Source organism: Hyaena hyaena, unplaced genomic scaffold (genome assembly GCF_003009895.1).
Source record: "Hyaena hyaena isolate Hyena2069 unplaced genomic scaffold, ASM300989v1 scaffold_1367, whole genome shotgun sequence".
NCBI classification, from domain to species: Eukaryota; Metazoa; Chordata; class Mammalia; order Carnivora; family Hyaenidae; genus Hyaena; species Hyaena hyaena.
In genome coordinates, this window is record NW_024082002.1 from 104,748 (window position 1) to 120,656 (window position 15,909).

Here is a 15,909-nt window from a genome sequence, read left to right on the forward strand (position 1 = left end):
ACTGTCAGCACAGAGCCTGATGCGGGGCTCAAACCCACAAACTGTGAGATCATGACCTGAGCTGAAGTCGGATGCTTAACTGACTGAGCTACCCAGGGAACATTATTAAGTCAAATGCCTGCTTGGAAATCCAAAAGCAGATTTCAGCTCTTTGGCATTACGTGGAGAGTGTCTATGCCCTCCGGCCAGACCATCAGGAGCACACCTGTAGTGCTGCTCACAGGCCTTGGTACCCATGGCGGTGGGGGAGCACTCACACCAGAGGAGTCAGGTGTCTCACAGGAAAGGGTGCTGGAAAGAATCTCTTCTAGGATCCGGGCTTTGGGTGAGGGCCCAAAGTAGCAGGGTTCTGCTCTGGATTAGAAACTGCCAGAAAGCAGGAACTGTTCCATAACCGGGTATCTCAGGCGATGTAATTATTAAGAGTGAAGATAAAGCTGTGACTGGTAAGAAGTAGCAGTCACTTGTCGTGAGGAAAAGGTTTGGTATTGTGTGTGTGTGGCACAGTGACCTTGTCCTTGCTCAGCTTAGACAAAGTTGTGACATCACCTGTTTGGCTCATTGGATCATGGCCTCAGTGTAACCACATCTGATGTCGGTATTCTGTGCAATGGGAGAGTAACGTGGCCCAGCCTGAGAGCCAGGCCCACTTCCAGGTGTTATAAGATACTTTATTCTCCTTTCTTTCTCTATACAACACTTCTCTTGTGTTGAAATTCTTGTTTACTTCTTAATTTCAGAATTGAAATTCACAATATCAAAGTTCTTTTGGGATAGGAATGAGGAATATTGACTGACAAAAGTCTTTGAGCTCCAGCTCACCATAGGTTTCTGCGATCGTGTATTATGTATATAAACTGGGTTCAGCGGCCATAGGCAGAGCGGAGGAGTACCATTAGAATTATTTATTTCCCATGTTTGAAATATTTAACAAGTTCAAACATTCTTTTTAATGCACACAGAAAATAAATGTTATATGAGTTGATAATTGCTTTTTATTCAGAGTTGTTTTTCCCACCACAGCCTAACTCAAGGCCCCGGTATTTACTTCTGATGCTTCTTTTCTTCCTTATAAAATAAGCCCCATTACACCAGAATGAAAGTCTATTCCTCCCGCCTGGCCCAGATGCAGGCGTGTGGGGACTTGCAGGGACTCACAGGGGACACCAAGGGCAAAGTGGACTGGGGTCGTTTAGGTGAACAGCGCTTTGCTAGGAAAAGACAAAAGCGAGAACAAAAAGCACGGTAGGTTCCACCGAGACTTGAACTCGGATCGCTGGATTCAGAGTCCAGAGTGCTAACCATTACACCATGGAACCCCTTCTGAGGGTGCGATTTCCGTAATTATCTATGAGGAGGCGCAGTAATTCCACTGAAACCATTTAGTGAGTTTATGAGTCGGAATTCTTAGTCCATGTTCACGCATGACCCTCCTAAAAGAAAAACCAGGGGATTTTATTCTATTTTTACCTTGTTTTCTCTTCTGCCACCTAGACGACCCATAAAGTGCCTCCTCCCCAACCCAGACCCTCAGAGGTCCTCACCCTTGCTTTCTGCGCGCAGGAAGAGAGGGAGCATCTGTGATCCACACCAGGGCACGGTGAAAGTCACACTCATTGTTTGATGTAATGTCTAAAGACTCGGTGAAGCGGGCCTGGTTAGTCCCCCAAACCCGCGGGGAGACAGGCCTGGAAAGTTCCCGTCGTGGGTCTGCAAGTCTGCTCACTTCCAGCCCTGCGGCACTTTTCTCCGCGCAGATTATTTAGTGATCGCGTCTATTGCCACCAGGAAGACAAACTAATGTGTCCATTTCTGGCACATTCACGGGACAAAACTTGCAAGAAGAGCCGTGTTTGCGAGAAAATGGAGCAGGTGGAGCGCAACTTGGCCCCCTGCGGCGATCGGTAAGGAGCGTGTCGCGGCACGTCTACACTCGCGGTCTGACTCGAGAGGAACCCAGAGAGGAAGGCGCCCAGCGAAGGCTGCCGAATTGTTCACACGACGTTCTTTCCTGCTGCTCCGCACAGACCCGGTGGACCTGGCGCTCTCCTTGACTAAAGAACAAGTTTCTGGGCGAGGAATTTGTGCGGGCGGGGACCCCGGGGATACGGGAGGGGACCCCAGGAATGCGGGGGGAACTCCGAGGATACCGGAGGAACCTCGGGGATGACGGAGGGATCCCAAGGATACGGAAGGGACCCGGAGGTGAGGGCGGGAATCCTGGGGGTGAGGACGGGACCCCGGGGACACGGGAGGGACCCCAGGGGTGAGGGAGGGGCCCCGGAGTGCGGGCGGGACCCTGGGGATACGGAAGAGACCCCAGTGTGAGGGCTGGCTCCCCAGGGGTTCGGGGGTAGGCACCCAAGGGATCTGGGAGGGGCCCCTGAGGTGAGGGCAGGACCCCAGGGCTGCGGGCTGCCTGCTCCCAAGCGTCCGAGGCCGCAGAACGACTCCTTATTCACTGACATCAGCATTTGTGGATTCTCTTCTTTATTTCCATGTAGAGGCACAGCCTACATATCATAAAATTCACCCCAGTTTAAGTGTTCCCTTCGACGACTTTTAGAGTTTTACAGAGGGGTATAAACATGACCACAATCCAGTTCTAGAACATTTTCATTACCCTAGGAAGGTCCCTTGTACCCATTTGCTATATCCATTCCCATTCCCAGGCACAGGCAACCTCTAGTCTACTTTCTATCTCTATAGGTTGGTCTTTCTAGACATTTCATATCCTTGGAATCATACCTGTGATCTTTTTTGCACCTGGTGTTTAAGTTAGAAAGTTAATCACGGAACTCATACTGCTCACCGGTGGCAGCGCTGGCTCAGTGTCTCAGTCCTTGGAAGAGCTGGGCCTTTCTGGCATGTGGACAAGCGGCAGGCAATTTAAACCTCCAGCACTCATGAAAGTGGGGGCTTCGAGGGACAAATGGAGACGTGGGAACATTTTGTGGGATAGTCAAGCCAGTGAAAGGAAAATTTTAGTATCAAAATGTTGGGTTTTTTGTTTTTGTTTTTGTTTTTTTTAACTACTTCAATCACCAACCACTTGCTTGGGGGTTGAACCAACATGGCCTGAAATTTCTGCTGGGAAATTGGTCCTTCAATCCTCTTGGCTTTGGGGTCAGAGGAAGTTATTTCCAGAGCAGTGGGCACCAGGGTCTCTGTGTGTACAGACTGCATGTTGAGGACCAAAGCTGCCCTGACCCCATAGCAGGAGCCCAATGACAGAACCCGGTCGCTGGACTGATGCGGGAATGTCATTAAGTGTGTTAGGGTTTGTAAATTGTGTACAGTATGTCCAGCAGAGAGTAAGCGATACCGTATAAATACATAATAATAACAACCAATTAATAATAAACATAGTAACTAATGCTAAGTAATAAAAATTGTTAAATAATTTAAAATACTAAACAGTAGGGGTGCCTGGGTGGCTCCGTTGGTTAAACGTCCAACTCTTGGTTTCAGCTCAAGTCATGATCTCACAGTTTGTGGGTTTGAGCTCCAAGTCAGGCTCTGGGCTGACAGGCGGAGCCTACTTGGGATTCTCTCTCTCCCTCTCTCGCTGCCCCACCCCTGTCACTCTCTCACTCTCCCTCGAAATAAGTAAAAATCACATAATGAATATCATAATGACAAATAATATAGTTAAACATTAAAATAATAAAAGCGCTAACATTGTTAGTAAATATTATTGTAATTATGAAATAATATATATCAATAAATAATAAATAGTTTCTAAATTAAAAAAAAAAAAGAATGACCCCTTATCCAAGAGAAGCGGCCTCTGCCCGGCGGCATGGTGACTACCCGGCTAAAACCCATCTGCGCTCAGGACTGTGTCCTTCGAGGCGAGCATCCTGGTCTCCATGTCGTGCACCCCGGACCCACCCCCACCCCGCACTCCCCACGCGGAGGAGGAGGAGGCGGCGGCGCGCACCTCCCCTGCGAGCAGGGGCGAATGAGGTCGGAAGGGCGGTCCGCGGGTCCACCTCTCCCTCCAATGGTCTGTGATTAAGGACCAGCAAAACTCAAGGAGCTTGGACACACACCAACTCTGTGCAAACACCAGTTCCGGAATCTGGGTCCTGGCCCCCCCCCCCCCCCCCCCCCCCCCCCCCCCGTCTGCGGGATCCCTGGGCGCGGAGAATGTGCTACCCCGCCTCTCACAGGAGCAAGTGCAGAAACATCGCCACAGAAAATAAGTTTAAAGGAAATGTAGAGTCAGAGCTCGCAAAATGAGCGCAACCTCTCCTCTCTCTCAGCCCTGGGGTTAGCCTGTGTTCCCCGCAGACTCCCTCCTGGGTCTGGGCCTATATATGTATATATCCGAACAGCAGGAGTGTATATATACATATGTTTTATTTATTTCTAGGACATATATATATATGTTTTATTTATTTCTAGGAGAGAGAGAGAGGCAGCGTGAGCAGGGGAGGGTCAGAGAGAGAGGGAGACCCAGACTCTGAAATAGGCTCCAGGCTCTGAGCTGGCAGTCAGCACAGAGCCCGACGCGGGGCTCGAACCCACGAACCGCGAGATCATGACCTAAGCGAAAGTCGGACGCTTAACCGTCTAAGCCACCCAGGCGCCCCAGAAAGATATATTTTTTAAAGTTCTTATCAGAGAAAAAGGTTATTAGCACCTTTTTTCAAGGTAATTTAACAGTTTTATTGAACTCTGGAAGGCCAGGTGCTAGAGATGTAAAGGGAAATAAGACCAGCTCTCTACCAGGAAGGATGTTCCCGAAACTGTCCATAAGGCAAGGCTCGCCCTGCGTCGCCCGGCGGACCCCCGCCGTGTGCGGGCGCAGGTGAGACGGAGAGCTAAAATACGCAGACACGTGGGGGACATTGGCTTCCTCAGCAACTGACAACGCTACTGCGCCGAGTGACCCGCGGGAGCGGAAATGCACTCGTTCTGCCCGCGGGTCCCGGTGACAAAAGACAGAATGCTTTATCTTGGACAGCAAGACGGAAAAACATAAAAGAGAAGATAAAGAGCAAGTTGCATGATGGAGTTGGAATTTTGGCTCAAACACGCTGTTCACTTTCAGAGAGACGCACCTGCACTGGGGTGGGACCGCGGGAAACCCACAGGGACAATGCCAGCAAGCCCAGAAGCTTCCGCATGGGCTTCCATCTGCAACGTATTGGTGAGCACTGATCGCCCGGGGGACAGAGATGCCCAGTCCACCTAGGGAAGTGGCTTATACGAGGGAAACACACTGTGCTGGGCCTCGAGGCCACCGAGAGGCCTTTTGTGCATTTCTCAAAATAAGACAATGAAGCTGGTAATTTCCTCTGCCTCTTTTTAATGGACTGTGAAATTATTAGGAAGACGTTGAGAACCTTCATGAGTAAAGCACCCCATGGCATAAGGAATGGGACATAAGCCCCCGTCACACAAAGGCGAACCTGGACACAAATGCACCGCCTGTGCAGACCGTGTGCAGACCGTGTGCAGACCGTGTGCAGACCATTCCAAGGAAGTTCACAAAATTACCCCAGACTCTGGGCCCCAGACCAAGAACCCCCTGCATTTAGGGTTTTCCTGCATATCCTGGAGCCCGACTGTAACTATTAAGAAGTGAAATCATCCCAGTAAAATCAAACATAAAGCTCCTAGAGAAGCCTCTTTAAGTTCAGGCTGCATGATTCATTGACCTCAAAACTGTAAACGAGGAGGCCAAGGTGCACCTGGCCTGAAGCTGAGAAGCTCCTCAAACCGGTTCTGATCCTCTCTCATCTGGGAGTGGTTAGGGATTGGGGTTCCTGACCACGCCGTTCTGGGAGACCAGAGTTACACAAATCTAGGTCAGGTCCTGGGGACAGAACCAGACTTGTGTTTAAGCAGAGGAAGGTCAGAATCTCTCCTGTAACTTCTGGTCAACCTTTATGTTGAGTTTCCCATGAGAACAATTACATTTTAATTACATTTTCCTCATTTCTTTTGAGAAAGGAAACATGTACAAGTGTTTTCTAGACACATAACAGTATGTTTCTTAAGTCTTAATAGGTGTGCTGAAGCTTGTATGAACACATCCCCCCCACCACCACCACCACCAGGCTTTTCTTGTTGCAATCGGAGGTAATGCCTTGCATCTCCAAGTCACAGCTAGTTCATTAACATGCTTTATCCAGAGGTTCTTGCTTCTGGAAGATTAAGAATTGGAGAAAAAATTCCAGGTAGTGGCGGGAGTAGAAAGAGACACAGATACAACCACAATCACAGTTTGTGGAAAACTGTAAATGGAAAAGTAACCATAATTCATAATACTGTAATTCATACAACACACACATAGAGAGAAGAGTGCACACATCAACTTCAGGATGCAAACCTTTTGCAGACACAGATGAAATGATCTCAAATTTGACATTTTGCCAGGCCACAAAGCAAGACTCCAAAAACTTACCAGGGCTGGATACATGCTATTATTTCATGGCAATAAAATTATGCCAGAAATCAAAACATGAAAATGAAAAATTATATTTGTTTACAAAATGATACATATGCTTCTAAATAATCTATGGTTCAAAGGATAGATCACAAATGAAATTAGGAACTATTTTGAAATGAATGATAAAAATAGTGCATATCTGAACACATACTGTGCAGCTAAAAGTGTATTTAGAGGGACCCCCTTAGGTACATAAATATAAATAAAATCAATGCTTAAGGGTCACGATCTAAGCATTCAGTACATGAAATTAGGAACCAACCACTAGTTTCTTTTCAAAGAAACTTTAGAGAAGAAAATAATGAAGCAAAAAGCAGACCTTAATGCAATAGAAAATAAGTACAAAAAGGATTCTCAACAAAGCCAACAAACGTGGTAATCTTTTTTTCTTTTTCTTTTTCGATATTTTTATTGTGATAAAATACACAACATAAAAATTGACCACTTTACCATTTTTCAGTGCACAGTTCAGTGGCATTAAGCACATTCACACTGTCACACAGCCATTTCCATGTCTCTCCTGAACTTTATTCACCTTCTCATACTCAAATTCTGTACCCATGAGTTAACACTTCCCTATTTCCCCCTCTGCCCGGGCCCTGGAAACTGTATCACCTCTGTCCCTGTGTTCACTCTAGGCATTTCAGGGAAGAGGAATCAAGCTTTGTCCTTTTGTGGCCTATTTCATTCAGCACGATGTCTTCAGGGTTCATCCATGTTGCCGAGGGCATCAGAATTCCGTTCCTTAATGAATGATACCCCATTCCATTTTGGGGTACATTTGTACCCCATTTTGTTTAACCATTTTGTTAAATGGACCACTGATGGACCCTTGGGTAGTTTTTACCTTTTGACTATTGTGAATAATGCGTGTACAAACATCTGTTTGAGACTATGCTTTCCGTTCTTTTGGGTGCATACACAGAAGTAGAATCGCTGGGTTATATGACAATTCTGTTTTTAATTTTTCCAGCCTTATTGACATATAACAGACATCTAACATTGTGTAAGTTTAAGGTACACAACGTGATAATTTGATATATGTATATATGTACATGATTGTCACAATAAGGTTAGTTAATACATCCATTCCTCACACAGTTTCAATTTTGCGTGTGAGTGGTTTATTTCAGAAATGCAATGTGATTTTACATTCAAAACCGAATCCATAAAATAAATCTTTAACATTTATAATATTAATAAGTAAAAGAATAATTTTATGGTAATCAAAATACACGTGTAGAATGTGATAAAATATACTTTCTATTCATATTTTTAATTTATTTTTTAAAATATTTTTTTATTTATTTCTAGGAGAGAGAGAGACAGCGTGAGCAGGGGAGGGTCAGAGAGAGAGGGAGACCCAGACTCTGAAATAGGCTCCAGGCTCTGAGCTGGCAGTCAGCACAGAGCCCGACGCGGGGCTCGAACCCATGAACCGCGAGATCATGACCTAAGCGAAAGTCGGACGCTTAACCGACTAAGCCACCCAGGCGCCCCGTCATATTTTTAATTTAAAATACGTTTGTTTTTAATGGTTACAGATACATAGCAAGTTGCAAATATAGCACAGAGAGGTTCCCTGTACCCTTCACCCATTTCCCTGGTGGGTTGCTTGTTACATGATCAAAGTACAATATTAAAAGCAGGAAATTAATATTGGCTCAGCGTTTGTGTGTAGCCCTATCTCTGGTGAAAGAAGCTAATCTCAAAAGGTTACACACTGTGCGATTGGCGTAACCGACACACAGAGAACATCGCTAGGACCATCTCCACCTGCTCCCGGTGATCATGCCCACACCCTCCTCCCATCGTCCCTAAACTCTGGCAACTGCTAATTTGTTCTAATCTCTATAATTTTGCCATTTTGATAAAGTCATACGGTTAGAATCATACACTACGTGACCCATCAGGGCTGACTTCTCTCGCTGAGCCCCGTGCCCATCACTACTCCCCTCCTCTTTTCCGGCTGGAGTTCCGACCCAGGCAGTTTGTATCGTCACTCACTTGCTGAAGGACGCTTTGGTTGGTTGTTTTTGGCTATTGCAAATAAGACCCCTATGAACATTCATATATAGATTTTTGTCTAAACACAATTTTTCATTTCTCGGAAACGAGGAGTGCAGTGGACGAATCATACAGCATTTTCCTGTTTTACTTTATAAGAAACTGCTGAACTGTTTCCTGGAGTGGCTGTGCCATTTGGCATTCCCACCCGTATAAAACTCGTATTCAATTTCTATCATATTCTCAACAAGGCCAAACTATAGGAACAGAAAAAGTATGTAGGTATCAGCTGGTGTAGGGTTGGGAGGTGCCTCGAAAGGTGAATGCAAGGTAGTTTTATGGATTGATAAAACCGTCTGGATCCTGGTGATGGTAGCGGGTTACACGAAAATGTGCATCTGCTTTCAATGTGCATTGACTTTCAAAAAGTCAATTTTACTCTTCAAAAGATTTTTAAAATAACATAAAAATAGCCTGTTGTGGCAGACTAAATACCCTCTACAATTATCTGAGGGATACTTTCACCCAATTGTCTCTTTGTGAAATAGCTTACTTTGAGCAGAGTTTTGGGGAAAAAAAATTCAGAAATATCCTTAAATTTTGCACATCGATGGGCACATGTCAGTTGGTGCAAACTTTCTGTGGAAATAATTATACTCGCTCCGTTGGGGATTTTTTTTGTCTTGTTTTGTTTTTTCTTCCTGGGCAATACAGTACTTGGTAGATCAGAGGCAGTCAGTGGGTTTTCGCCAGGCCTGAGACGTGTTTGGACAAGAAACGAGCACCCCCTGCCGGTAGGATTAGACTGGGGAGAAACGTGAAGGCGCCTCTACGCGAATTGCCGAGCAAAAGCTGACGTAGTCGGCAGGATTCGAACCTGCGCGGGGAGACCCCAATGGATTTCTAGTCCATCGCCTTAACCACTCGGCCACGACTACAGCTGTAAGCCACGCTTCTTCAAAATATAGAAGGAAATGTGGTAGGTTTACAGGTAGAATGCCTGTGTAGACAAAAGCGTGTTTAGGAAGTTGGGCAAGGTGCAGGAAAAGAGACGCAAGGCTGAACACGCTGTGGGTCCCCTCACACGGGGTCCCCTCGCTCCGAGGCTCACACCCAACATATTCATCTCGTCGCGCTCGGGAAAGTGTTTGGCAAATATATCAATGCGCTATCACTTTCCACGCGGATTAGAAGAAATCTATAGGTACAGACGGTCCAGCAATTTCATTTCCCGTGAGATCCTAGCTGCTTTCTGAAAAAACTGAATTGACCTGGATTGGCTTGGTTTTTGTCAATCCAAAATGTAATCAACACTACACGTTTCCTGTTCTCCTTTTTTTTTTTTTAATGTTTTATTTATTTCTAGGAGAGAGAGAGACAGCGTGAGCAGGAGAGGGTCAGAGAGAGAGGGAGTCACAGACTGAAACAGGCTCCAGGCTCTGAGCTGGCAGCCAGCACAGAGTCCGACGTGGGGCCTGGGTGGCTTAGTCGGTTAAGCGTCCGACTTTCGCTTAGGTCATGGTCTCGCGGTTCGTGGGTCCTGTTCTCCTTTTTACATGTGCAATTAACCGCTTCCTTCAGCAGAATTTCCAGATGCTCTACAGGAACGATTCAGAACAAAATGGTTCAGTGTGGACGCCAGGTAGATCGGTCCCCACTTTATGACCAACGGGTAAGAGGTGAGCTGATGAATTTGATGCGTCTTGAGAAAGCTGAGATAATTGCTTAGGTTTAATACGTTATGTTTAATCAAAAGAAACAACGTGTTCTTTAAGCAGAGTTCTATTCAATTCCGATATCACTGGGAATGGGGAGGGCTAGATCTAATCAAATATTTTCCTTTCATTTATATCCAGAAAAGATAAACTGTGCTGTCACTAATAAACAGAAGGATATGGTCATGGAAAGTAAGCACACATCACTGGCAATCTTTGGAAAATTCCCCACTATTTGCTTTAAAAGACCTTGTGACATATTTTACATCTTTATTTTCTGTGTCTCTTCATAAGAATATTGGGGGGGGGCTTTGTCTTGAGCTTTTCTAAAACATTTGTTTAAAGTTTCACCTTTCTGTTATGAACATAATAATCCCCAAAGAGTTCTTCATCAAAGTAGGCATGCAAAAGAATTCTTAAGGTCAAATTAAATGTCAGCAGGTCAGAGAAGTAGAGAGGCCTCCAGGAATTCAATTAGCCAAGAACAAACTGAGAAATAGTGACGGGCATTGGAAAAGAAAGTCTATGACGGCTGTCTCACACCGGGTGAGGGAGTGGGGAAAAAGGCCCACAAGCCTGCCGCCCGGAAACCAGCAGTAGCAGGACTTGGGGGTATCTTCTTTCCCCTCATCTCCAGCCCTTCCTTCCTTCCTTCCTTCTCTCTCTCTCTCTCTTTCTTCTCTCTCTTTCTTTCTGAGTAACACAACGGGGGAAAGTTTATTAGTGAAAAGTACACTCTTGAGATGAGAGTGAGTGAGCTTAAGAGAGAGCTTGCCCCCCCCAGTATTTTGAACGCAAAAAAAAAAAGTGAATAATTGAAGTCATACTGAACTTAAATTATGCCAATATCTTCCAGACAAAACGCACCAGGAATACGTAAGAAATTGAACAAGTTGGGTTATTATTCATCAAGAACAGGCCCGTGGGCAGCAGTGGGTGCATCTCATTAGTAAGAATGTATTAGAAGGTACTTACAGGATTGAGTTTTGTTAGGCGATTTGGAGGAAGATTTAAGAGGCAGAGCTTTTCTGGATTGGATGCTGTCTGGAAGCAGGGAGTGATTCTGCGATTGGATCGCTTGATCCATCCTGTCCTGAAGGAAGGAAGAATAGAGCAAAGCTAAAACTGTGGCTGCTAAAGAAGCCGCAGTTACTCATATTGGACGAGTTGAGGAGACTCGCAGCCATTTTTGTGGCTTAACAATATTTTTGTTTCTGTCTTTGGTGTGTGTGTGTGCGCGCGCACGCTCAGACATGACTACAGAGTGATCTTATTTTCTTCTTGCTCCAGCATGGTCACTGCGTGGCCTTGCCTGGCGCCTGTGTTCTGTGAAGCTGTTTCTGTTCAGCAGAAGGGCGCCCAGGCCGGGCCGGGGCGACAGGCCAGCTCCCAACCGGCACCCGCTGCTTTTCTCTTTCTCCGTTTTGTATTTCACGAATTTCATCGAATAATACATCCAAAAGGCTTTTTGCAGAAACTCTCCAAATGTCACTTCAGTGGCTTTGTGACGTCCCATTCTTCAGATGAGGTGGAAATGAACTCACTATTTCCCCTTCCCCGACGCGATGCTATTCCTGCTGCGCTGCTCTTAACCCTTTTTTCAAAGGCCATAGCTGGTTTTGTGCAAAACATTCTCTTCAGGTGGGGCTCGTTCTGTAGGACAGTGTCTCGTAAAATGAATGACCTATTCAAGTGTTACAGGCTTAAATCAGCGGAAATACGAGTCTCAGATGCTGCGCTTGAGGGAACGAACGTGACCTTGTGAGAACAAGAAGGAAACGCCACAGAGGCGAGCAGAAGCCCTTGGCATTGATCCCCACATGGGGTCCCGGACAAGGATTGGAGGAAATGTTTCCCTTGGAATCTGAAAATCGGATGGATCGTGTGTCCCTGCAAGGGCACCTCTGTCCCCAGGACCGCGGCCCGGGATCCGGAGCCTGGAAAGGATGCCGGCTGGGCACCCTGCTCTCAGGAACCACATACGCCCTGAGCCCAGAACCGCCCCTGTTTATAATTCGGCTCAATTCCGTCCAGGACTCACGTGTTTCCGCTGCGTGCGCCACCGCGAGGCGCCCAGCCAGGGTCCCTGGACACCGTCTTCTCCGGATTTGCAGGTCTGCGTCTCGGCCCCGGCCTCCCGGCCTCTGAGGGGCCTCCTGGACTCACTCTCGCGATCCGCGCAGAGGCCGGAGGGGGGATGCTCCTGAGCGGGTGGAGACCGTCCCGGGGTCCCCCTCTGGCTGCGAGGGCTCTGCCCAGCTCCCCACGGCCTTAGCCGGCACCCCGCAAGCGCCCTGGGCCCAGGGGCCGGGGGACCGGCAGCCAGTGTAAGGCCCTCCCACGAATCCCAGTTAGGTGTTCAGCTGTGAGAGTCCCGCAGGTGGGTCCTCTCCGCGCCCGCTCCCCCCGCCCCACTCCCCTCGCCCCTGCATTGGCGCTCCAGCCCGCCTGTCTGCTGTTCTCCAGACCAGGATGTGCTGGCAAGTCAGTGCGGGAGAATGCACCATGGTCAGGGAGCTGGATCTCACCAGCCTCCGTTGGTTCTGGGCTTATTAGGGGCGCGTTCTTTAATCTATGAGGAAGACGACTTGCCTAAGCCAGGAAGTACTTGCAAAACTCAGTGTGTGCCCATGTCCCCCACACCAGGCCTCCGTCACACTCACTGCTAGCAAACCTTAGCCCGGCGGCCAGCCGCAGGCCCATCACGCACTGGCATTAGGAGTTAACATTCCATTAAGTGTTAGGGTGGTGTGAGGACTTGAAATCCTTCAGACGTTGCAACTCTGCTGACTGGCTGTGAAGGGAAAAGCCAGTGAGAGACTTAGGTAGTTGTTCAAGAAAGTTAGCGCATACTTTTGCTGTCAGGAAAGGTCTGAGAATGGAGCTGGGGCAAATAGTATCCGTGTGACTAACAGCATCAGCCTTTCGGAATGCTCAGATCTGGGCGGACGGCGGATAACGTGGACGTGAGCAGGGGCGCTATACAGTCTGTGTATGTACCGAGCCTGTTGGGAAAAACAAACTTGATTCTTAAAGATGTCCTTTGTCATTCAGTGCGTTATCACGGAAGTCTAGAAGCAGCGCACCAATTTTCTGAGCCACCAAAAAAAGAATACCCTTCCCTGTGAACGAGGATGGCTAAAGGTTTAGTGATGGTCCTGGCCCAGTACCTTCCTCATTGTGAAAGGCATTTTCAGTGAGGCAGAGGGGGACCCATGGCCACCATTTGCAGGCTCAGGAACCGTAGGAAAGAGAATTCTTGGGCAGGAGCAAACTCTGCTCTCATTCAAAACCTGTGGTCTGAGACACGTGGGTTTCAGGAGACCCTAGTTCACCACCCCGCACATTCCAGAAGACACAGGGGCAGACCATCAGAGTGTGTCAAACATCACAGGGTCTGTCACGCCCCACTTAAGTGTTTGGATTCCTCTGATCTCTATTGGAAAAGCCCACAATGTATCTGGAGAACGTGGGTGCACAGCGTAGCCTTCGGTGGAGAAGTGGCCTAAGAGGACTTTATAACATATAATGAAGATAATGTTTAGGTAGCATCTCTGCATCAAAGTATTTACTTGAAAACATGTTCTCAGATGGCTTTTTAAAATTACTGAGAATAGAGGGAATAAGGTCCAGAAGAATATTTCACCCCACAGACCACTAAGTTTGGGGTTTGCTGCAGATGTCTGTCACACGAGCTGCCGGAAATAATGAACTACTCTGTAGTCTGCACATCTTATTTTCTGCGAAGGAGCCCTTACGCCTGAGCATTGTTTTGACTGCAGACATAAACTAACGACACATATATTTTTACCGCTGTCCACCCAGAAAGACTTCCTTTCACTGGAAAACTTTAAAATTCTCTGCAAAGCACCGTGTAAGGGTTTAATTATCTCTGTCAAGTAGCCCACGGTATTCTTAGATCTCTGGCTTGTCAGATCTGAACTTCCCAACGGACTTGTGCTTTGTGCTCATTTCAGATACTCCCTCTTGTGAAAAGAATTTCATCCTGTAGGCGGACACGCAGGAATAACATTCAGGAAATAGGAAGAACCGCTGAGAACTCTCCATCCGGCTTAGCCTTCGGCTCCCATCGAACACTCATGTCCCGTCCGCTGTGCACTTTTGCAGACACTGGATTCGGAGCTCGGGTTTTGCTCTGCAGGCTTCGGAGTTCATTATGTGTTTTCCCGGGAGCCTCCCGGAGGTGGGGGTGGGACTGGGTACTGATGACCCCCGCGTACGCGCGCCCGCAGGACCAGGTGGCCCCGACCTCCACGGGACCGCGTGCACGCCTGGGCTGGAATCCCGTGTCGGCGACGGCGCGCACCACATCGTGGCTCGATGGGAACAGCCTGAGATGTCGTCTCTCCTTCCGGCAGCCGCTCAGATCCCCGCAGCCTGCGCGTTCGGGGCCCTCAGATCCTGGACTGGCCACCCCGGGTCCCCCTCACTGGGCCGCACCTGTAATCAGCCCCTGCAGGACACCAACCTACTGGACCGCACGATCGCCCAGGAGAGAGGCAGCAAAGAAAACTGCCGAGTTAGGAAACCTGCACTATCTCCCAAGCTGCCTGGATGGGCTCAAAACCCAGAGGGCCTGCGTGGTGGTGCGGTCCTTGCTCCGCGAATCCAGGGACCAGACAGCGCACGGAGCCCCCCTTCTCATCAACAGCAGAGGCGCAGCAGCGCCTCCCGGACTGGGGCGGGGGCCGGGGGCCCGGTTAGACACGACTCCCCAGGGCCATGTGCCGGCAGCTCCCCGAATTCCGTATTCGCGGGGCCAGTGGCTGGGAGCGCCTCCGTGCATCGCGCAGTGAAACGACATGTGGTTATTTATTTATTTATTTGATTGTTTATAATGTTTACAAATGTCTTAATTTACATCCAAGTTAGTTAGCATCTCGTACGACAACGATTTCAGGAGGAGATTCCTTACTGCCCCTCACCCATCAGCCCCCCCCAACCCCTCCAGCAACCCTCTGTTCTCCGTATTTAAGTCTCTTATGTTTTGTCCCCTCCCTGGTTTTATGTTATTTTTGCTTCCTTTCCCTTGTGTTCCTCTGTTTTGTATCTTCAAGTCCTCATATGAGTGACGTCATATGATATTTGTCTTTCTCTGACTAATGTCTCTGAACGTAATACCCGCTAGTTCTGTCCAGAACTGTTCCATATCTTGTAGACAGATGACATTGGTCGCTGGAAAGATCAGAAACGGCGGCGTCGGGTATTGTGTGTCCCTCGCATTGTCTTGTTTTGTGTTTCTTGCACTTTTCGCGGCGACGGGAACAGAATAAACTCCTCAAAATGTATTGTATTGATGACAAGTGTATAATCAACGACCTTAGGTCCCGGGCCACCACCAGTCTGTGCAGGCTCTGTGGCGCAATGGATAGCGCATTGGACTTCTAGCGCAAGCCCAGAGGGATTCAAAGGTTGCGGGTTCGAGTCCCACCAGAGTCGGAAGTGTTTTGTCACTTTCAGCTTTCGGGGGTTTAGGTCCCAGGAGCTTCATAATGAACAACCCCACCCGTGGCTGCAGGGGCTCAGTGACCAAATAGGGCGAAAGGGGAATGAACGCTTGTAGCGAAGGTCCAATGTGGAAATAAATGCTACTATTTCTTTGCTGTGAAAAACAGCTTCCAATAGCTTTCTTGGCCTTGGCTGGACGGTCGCGGGCGGGGGTCCCACGCTGCTCCTTCCAGAATATTCAAAATGCGGGGGCTT

General features: G+C 47.9%; 3 non-coding genes across 3 annotated transcripts; 1 reads left to right on the plus strand and 2 right to left on the minus strand.

The window, feature by feature from the left end:
* Window positions 1–1,247: 1,247 nt before the first annotated feature.
* TRNAQ-CUG lies at window positions 1,248–1,319 on the minus strand. The gene has a single exon. It is a non-coding gene; the product is annotated as a tRNA-Gln (tRNA).
* Window positions 1,320–9,326: 8,007 nt separating this feature from the next.
* Window positions 9,327–9,408, minus strand: TRNAS-AGA. The gene has a single exon. It is a non-coding gene; the product is annotated as a tRNA-Ser (tRNA).
* A 6,148-nt stretch (window positions 9,409–15,556) lies between these two features.
* Window positions 15,557–15,645, plus strand: TRNAR-UCU. The gene is given in 2 exon segments: window positions 15,557–15,593; window positions 15,610–15,645. It is a non-coding gene; the product is annotated as a tRNA-Arg (tRNA).
* Window positions 15,646–15,909: the final 264 nt, after the last annotated feature.